This window comes from Rhineura floridana, chromosome 2, assembly GCF_030035675.1.
Source record: "Rhineura floridana isolate rRhiFlo1 chromosome 2, rRhiFlo1.hap2, whole genome shotgun sequence".
Classification (NCBI taxonomy): domain Eukaryota; kingdom Metazoa; phylum Chordata; class Lepidosauria; order Squamata; family Rhineuridae; genus Rhineura; species Rhineura floridana.
In genome coordinates, this window is record NC_084481.1 from 200,526,951 (window position 1) to 200,533,891 (window position 6,941).

Sequence of the window (6,941 nt, forward strand, 5' to 3'; positions counted from 1 at the left end):
TGGCCCTACATGTGTAGTGACATACACACATGCAAGGAGAGACCCTAGTTCAATAAGGAACTCCCTTATGTGGAGGAGTTAGGTACACAGGGATCTGTGTTATTCCAAGTCACACCATTGGTCCATTTAGCTCAGTATTGCCTTCACTCACTGGCAGGTCAATGGTACACACAGGAAGTGAGGCAGGGGTCCCTTGATTTGTGATGGTCTGGGGCAAATTGATCCAGTTGTCCCCATCCTCTGGACAGCCCTGCAGCTTCGCAGTGTTACCAAGTTGTATGGCTTGTGCAGGATTGCAAATCATAGCAGTGTAATGTACCAATACTCCCAAGTCTATGAGACTTATTTGCTCTTATTTGCTGCTCTGCTTTCAGTCCACTCCTGCTCCAGTTCCAGGATCCAAATGAAGTCTCTGTCATGTGATGTGGTTGAGTCTCAAAGGATGGCTCCCATGGAGTTGTGAGGCTCATGCAGTTGTAGGCTTATATTCTTCTTTATTATGTTCAGCACACGTAAAACAGCTCCAGCTGCAAGCGCTCCTCTCTGAGCTCCAACAGTCCCTCCTTTGCTTTCACAGGTAGAGTTGCAGTTTCTATATTTTGGTAAGCATTCTTTGTTTTAGAATATTTGCTATTCTTATATTTAAAAATAGTAAAGAAAAGTTATAAATAAAAAGTATCCAGCTGATCTCTTACAGCGTACAGCTTTTTAAATGTATATAACGCTTGTAGTGTTTATAGGTAATGTTGCCTCAAAGTAAAGCTGTGTCCCACTGAATTTTCCTAGTGCAAATGATATCAAAGTGGGAATTGAAAAAGAAACGTACTTTAAAGCTAATTGAAGGAAGATCATTTTTATAGTTAGTACCCAAACAACCTGTAGAACCTTGAAAAAAAGGTTAGACACTTGCTTTATACCACCTTAGCTCACTGCAGATAGTACATTCAAAAACTGCAGCCACTGAGCTCAGCTTGGCACCCCCCTCAGCTCAGCTCAGTACACCCCCTCAGCTTAGTGCCCCGTGCGACTGCCCAGCTGTCCCACCCCTAAGGCTGGCCCTTCCCACAACCCTCTCATGCATTCCATGCATAAGATAAAAGGGCTTCTCTGAACCACCTACTGAGTCACAGCATTAGTCCATCTAGTGTTGTCTACACTGTCAGTGGCACTCAAAGAGGAGCCCTACCTGGAGATGCCAGGAAATGAACCTAGAATTTTCTCCATGCAAGGCATTGTGTTCTCCCCAGGGGTGGGCCGTGATGTAGGATAGTGTGTTAGTGCCTGAATCCAATGACAAAAATACTATGGAGGTCTCCAGTGTCCTCTTATCCAAAATAAACTCAAGAACACTGGTCCTGGAACTTCCCATTCATTAGGGAACTGGGGAGCATACCCAGCAATGTGGTAGAGGTGATTAGTCCTGGGCTCCATTAACATGGGGCCAGAAAAATCTTTAATTCAAACTCTGATGGTTCCATATCTGATTCAGAATAAAGGATTTGGACCATGTTTGGTAAGTAATGTCCATCAGTTGCAAAGAAAGCACAACCAGCTTATCCCATGATGAGCTCTATCATGTGTTTGTTTGGTCGCCCATGCCACTATGAGGACCAGCTCACAATATCAAATCAATACAATAATCACTAAAACCAATATTCATCAGTAAATTAGTAAATCAGATTGATACTCAATGCTGTAGCTCAGTGGTGGAGCGTCTGCTTTGCATGCAGAAGCCCCAGATGGACTGGGACCTGGGAAATCAAGGTTCAAATCCCCGCTCAGCCATGAAGCTCACTGGGTGACCTTGGACCAATCACTACCTCTCAGCTTAAGGTAACTCAGGTGGTTGTTGCGAGACTAAAATTGGTTATGTTTGTACACTACCTTAAGCTCCTCAGAGGAAAGGTGGGATATAATTGTAATAAATAAAGAATAATAAACTTAAAGTGAGCTCGTAATTGTTCCTTTGCAAGTGCCACTCCCTGCCAGCACCAATCAGCATTAACTGCAGTAGTTAATAGCTGGGGATTCTCTAGTGCAGCCAAAGGGGGGATTGCTCCATACTGAAGCAGTGTGCATTTTTCAAACCAGTTTTTTTTCCTCTGCAAAGTAAGTTTAGACATTCCAAGCTAAATTCCTTTTTAGGTGGCAAACCTAGGGAATATTTTAAAAAGAGAAAGGAATTATTCATTGGTGGAGTGCCAAATTCTTGTAGCTTTCATTAAAAAGTTGGGTTCCCCCCCCTCTTTTTATTCCTTTATATGTATTTTAAAGGCAATCCAGCACTTCTGTTCCAGAGATATATGTACTAGATGTTATTGGTTCAGGTGTCCTGAATTCTCACACTCAGTTTTCTAACAAGCCATTAGCCTGCTAGTGTGAAGAAATCCCCTCTAGTCTGGTTAGATGCAGAAACGTTCAAATAACCCCTTCCCTTTCTGATTTGAAAATGATGTTAAACCCACTTTGTGATCTCTTGTAATCAGCCTCCCTGGGGCAGGCACACAGCCGACAGAAGTGAAACCACAGGAAACATGATTGGGATGGGTATGATCTGTGTTGGAGCTGGCGGCAGAATAAAAATACTGAAATATTGTTTGCCTTGCCACACCGCATGAAAAAGAGCCTCCTTTTGGATGTTGCCAACATGTTTCTACAACTTTGAAGACAGCCAAGATATAATACCCTAACCACAAAATGTTCAACAATGACATTATTCATTAAATGGGGGCGGAAACTACAGAAGTAACACTTGGATGGATAAGCAGAGAGATCATTCCATAGAGATGAAGCAGAAATTAGTTGTAATGACTTATTGTCATTTAGCAGGTAGGGACTTTTTCTTCTAATGGTGAACCCATGCACACATAGAGTCAATGATATGCAGCATAGAACACTGAACATGCTCCTGAGTAAATAACATTCTCACAATCTTTGTCTCCAAGTCAAATATGAAAGAATTGTATTTGCTTATAAGTATTAATTCATCAAAGCAAGAAAAATGGCACCATGGGCATTATCAAAGCATGAGGACTGGTCAGCCATTCATTTCAGGCAGTACATCAGTGACAAGTAGGGATGGGATGAGACGGAGACTAGAGCGACTTTGGCGGAAGACTCGGAGAGAGTCTGACCGAACACAGGCTAGAGCCAATTTGAAGGCCTACTCTGTGGCAGTGCGGGCAGCAAAGAAATCATTCTTTTCTGCCACCATTGCATCTGCGGGGAGCCGCCCAGTGGAGCTGTTTCGAGTGGTCAGGGGTCTTTTATATTCTGGGCCCCGAGAGGGTAATATAGATCACTCAACAGCCCACTGTCAAGAGTTTGCACAGCACTTTGCAGATAAAGTCGCGCAGATTCGTTCCGACTTAGACACTATAATTGATACAGTCTCAGGGGATGTAACTTTGGCTCCTGTCTGTCCAATAATGATGGATTCTTTTCAATTTGTACAGCCCGAGGATGTGGACAAGATCCTTGGAGAGGTGAGAGCCACCACATGTCTGCTAGACCCTTGCCCTTCCTGGCTTATAAAAAGTGCCAGAGAGGGACTGGCTGAGTGGGTGGGGGAAGTGGTTAATGCCTCCTTACACCAAGGCAGAGTTCCAGGTTGCCTAAAGGAGGCAGTTGTAAGGCCTTTGTTAAAAAAGCCCTCCCTGGACCCCTCCATAATGGATAATTACCGGCCAGTGTCCAATATTCCATTTTTGGGTAAGGTAATAGAGCGTGTGGTGGCCTCCCAGCTCCAGGGATTCTTGGATGAAACAGATTATCTGGATCCATTTCAATCTGGTTTCAGGCCTGGTTATGGGACGGAGATGGCTTTGGTCACCTTGGCGGATGACATACGCAGAGAACTGGACAGGGGGAGTGTGTCCCTGTTGGTTCTGCTGGACCTCTCAGCGGCTTTTGATACCATCGACCATGGTATTCTTCTGGGCCGCCTTGCTGGGATGGGACTTGGGGGCACTGTTTTGCAGTGGCTCCATTCTTTCCTGGAGGGATGAACCCAGAAAGTGGTGCTGGGGGATTCCTGTTCGACGCCTTGGCCATTGGCCTGTGGGGTCCCTCAGGGCTCAGTTTTATCCCCTATGCTATTTAACATCTACATGAAACCACTGGGAGAGGTTGTCCGGGGGTTTGGGGTTCAGTGCCATCAGTATGCTGATGACACCCAACTCTATGTCTCCTTTCCACCTAATTCCAAGGAATATGTCTCGGTATTAAACCAGTGTCTGGTGTCAGTGGTGGACTGGATGAGGGTGAACAAATTGAAGCTTAATCCAGACAAGACAGAGGTACTCCTGGTCAGTCGTAAGGCAAATCAGGGAATAGGGATACAGCCTGTGCTGGATGGGGTTACACTCCTCCTGAAGACACAGGTTCGCAGTTTGGGTGTGCTCCTGGACTCAGCGTTAAATTTGGAGGCCCAGGTTTCTGCAGTGGCCAGGAGTGCTTTTGCACAATTAAGATTAGTGCGCCAACTGCGCCCGTTCCTTGAGCTCTCTGATCTGGCCATGGTGACACATGCCTTAGTTACATCCCGTTTAGATTACTGTAACGTGCTCTACGTGGGGCTGCCTCTGAAGACTGTTCGGAAACTTCAGTTGGTACAACGTGCTGCAGCCAGAATGTTAACTGGGGCTGGTTACAGGGACCATACTACCCCCCTGTTAAAAAAGCTCCACTGGTTGTCAGTCTATTTCCGGACACAATTCAAAGTGCTGGTGATGACCTATAAAGCCCTATACAGCTTAGGTCCAGGCTATTTATCAGACCGTATCTCCCTGTATGAGCCTGCCCGGACCCTGAGATCCTCTCAATACCCACATCTTCTCAAGTACGACTAGTGGGGACGCGTGAGAGGGCCTTTTCGGTGGCTGCCCCTAGGCTTTGGAATTCCCTTCCTAGGGAGGTAAGAATGACCCCCTCTTTGCAGTCCTTCCGCAGACAAGCAAAGACCTTCCTATTCCAACAACCCTTTGGAATTGAAGGCTAAGGATAGGGCGTGAAGGGTGCTGCATTGCTAATGTCTATTATATCATTTTTAAACTAGTCTGAACTCTTTCAGCTATATGTGTATATGGTTTTAATATTGGAAATAGTTTAATCTTATTTTAATGTAGACTTTGTATGTTTTTAATTATATGTATTTTTATCTGGAAGCCGCCATGAGTTCCAGTTTTGGAAAAATGGCGGGGTATAAATAAAGATGATGATGGTGATTATAATAATAATAATAATAATTTGTGCTCCCCAAAACAATGTGCTATTGGGAATGCAGCTATGCTTCAAAATTCACACTTTAAATTTTGGGATCCATCCACCCATCCCCCAAATTGTACAAACATGCATATACTATGGGAGTGTGTATAAAAACCCATATTTTCATGAAAATAACATTAAAGCTGAAAGTTCCTTGCAGAAATGAATGTATTAGGCAAAATTATATATATGAATAACTTCATTCTCTAACACGTGGAGGGGTAGCCAACATGTAGGCCTCCAGATGTGTTGGACCACAATTCCCATCAGTCCCCGCTAGCATGGCCTATAGTCAGGGATGAGGGAGCTGTAGTCCACAATATCTGGAGCTCACCACATTGACTATCCCTGCTCTAGCATCTCTAGTCAAGTTTTCCCAGAATGGAATGTTAGAAAAGATGTAGTCAGATGCAGCCTCTCTTGGATGAAACCAATTTTCTAGATCCATTTCAATTGGGGTTTAGGCCTGGGTTTGGCACAGAAACTGCCTTGGTCATCCTGTATGATGACCTTTGTCAGGACAGAGATGAGAGGAATGTGTCCTTCCTAATCCTCCTTGGACTCTCGTGTCTTTCGATACCATTGACCATGGCATTCTTCTGGAACGACTGTCTGAGTTGGGGGTAGGAGGCCCTACTTTGCAGTGATTCCAGTCCTACTTAGATGGTCATTTTCAGAGGGTGGTGCTCGGGGACTGTTACTCAGGCCCATGGAACCCACAGGGTATGGGGTCCAACAGGGTTCAGTTCTATTCCCTATGCTGTTAAACATCTACATGAAACCACTGAGTGTGGTCATCCAGAATTTTGGAGTATGTTGCCAGCAATATGCTGATTATATGTAGCTCTATTTCTCCTTTACATCTACAGGTTTGGCAGTGGATGTGCTAGATCAATGGACGGCATGAGAGCCAACAAACTGAAACTTAATCCAGATAAGACTGAGGTACTGTTAGTGGTTCCCTAGAGTGGATGATTGGGGCATATCCTGCTTGGGATGGAGTTACACTCCTTCTGAAGGAAAAGGTGCTTAGCTTGGGGATACTTCTGGATCCACTACTGTCACTTGAGGCCCAGGTGGCTGCAGTGGTGCAAAGTGTCTTCCAACAGCTTTGGCTGGTGGCCCAGCTGCATTGCTATATAGGCAGGGATAACATAACTTCTGTTGTCTGTGCTCTGGTAACCTCTAGGTTAGATTACTGCAATGTGTTATACATGGGGCTGCCTTTGAAGATGGTTCATAAAAAATGCAGCTGGTGCAGAATTCAGCAGCCAGGCTACTGACCAGGACAAGACAGTTGGAACACATAACACCAATTCTGGAGGGGCTGTACTGGCTACCAATTAGTTTTCAGGCCAAATTCAAAGTGCTGGTTTTGATCTATAAAACCTGCTGCTCAGGACACCAATAACTCAAGGACCGTCTCTCCACACATGAACCAACCTAGACCCTGTATGTGTCATCTGAGGCCCTTCTTTGTGCCCCATTTGAGTAGGTTCAGAGGGTGGCAACACAAGAACAGGCCTTTTCAGCAGTGGCTCCCCATTTGTAGAGTGTTCTCCCTAGGGAAGCGCTCCTGGTGCCATCACTGTTTGTCTTTACATGCTAGGAAAAAACATTTTTATCCACCCAGATCTTTGGAGTTTGATTTTCTGTTTGTTTTTAGTCAGGTGGGG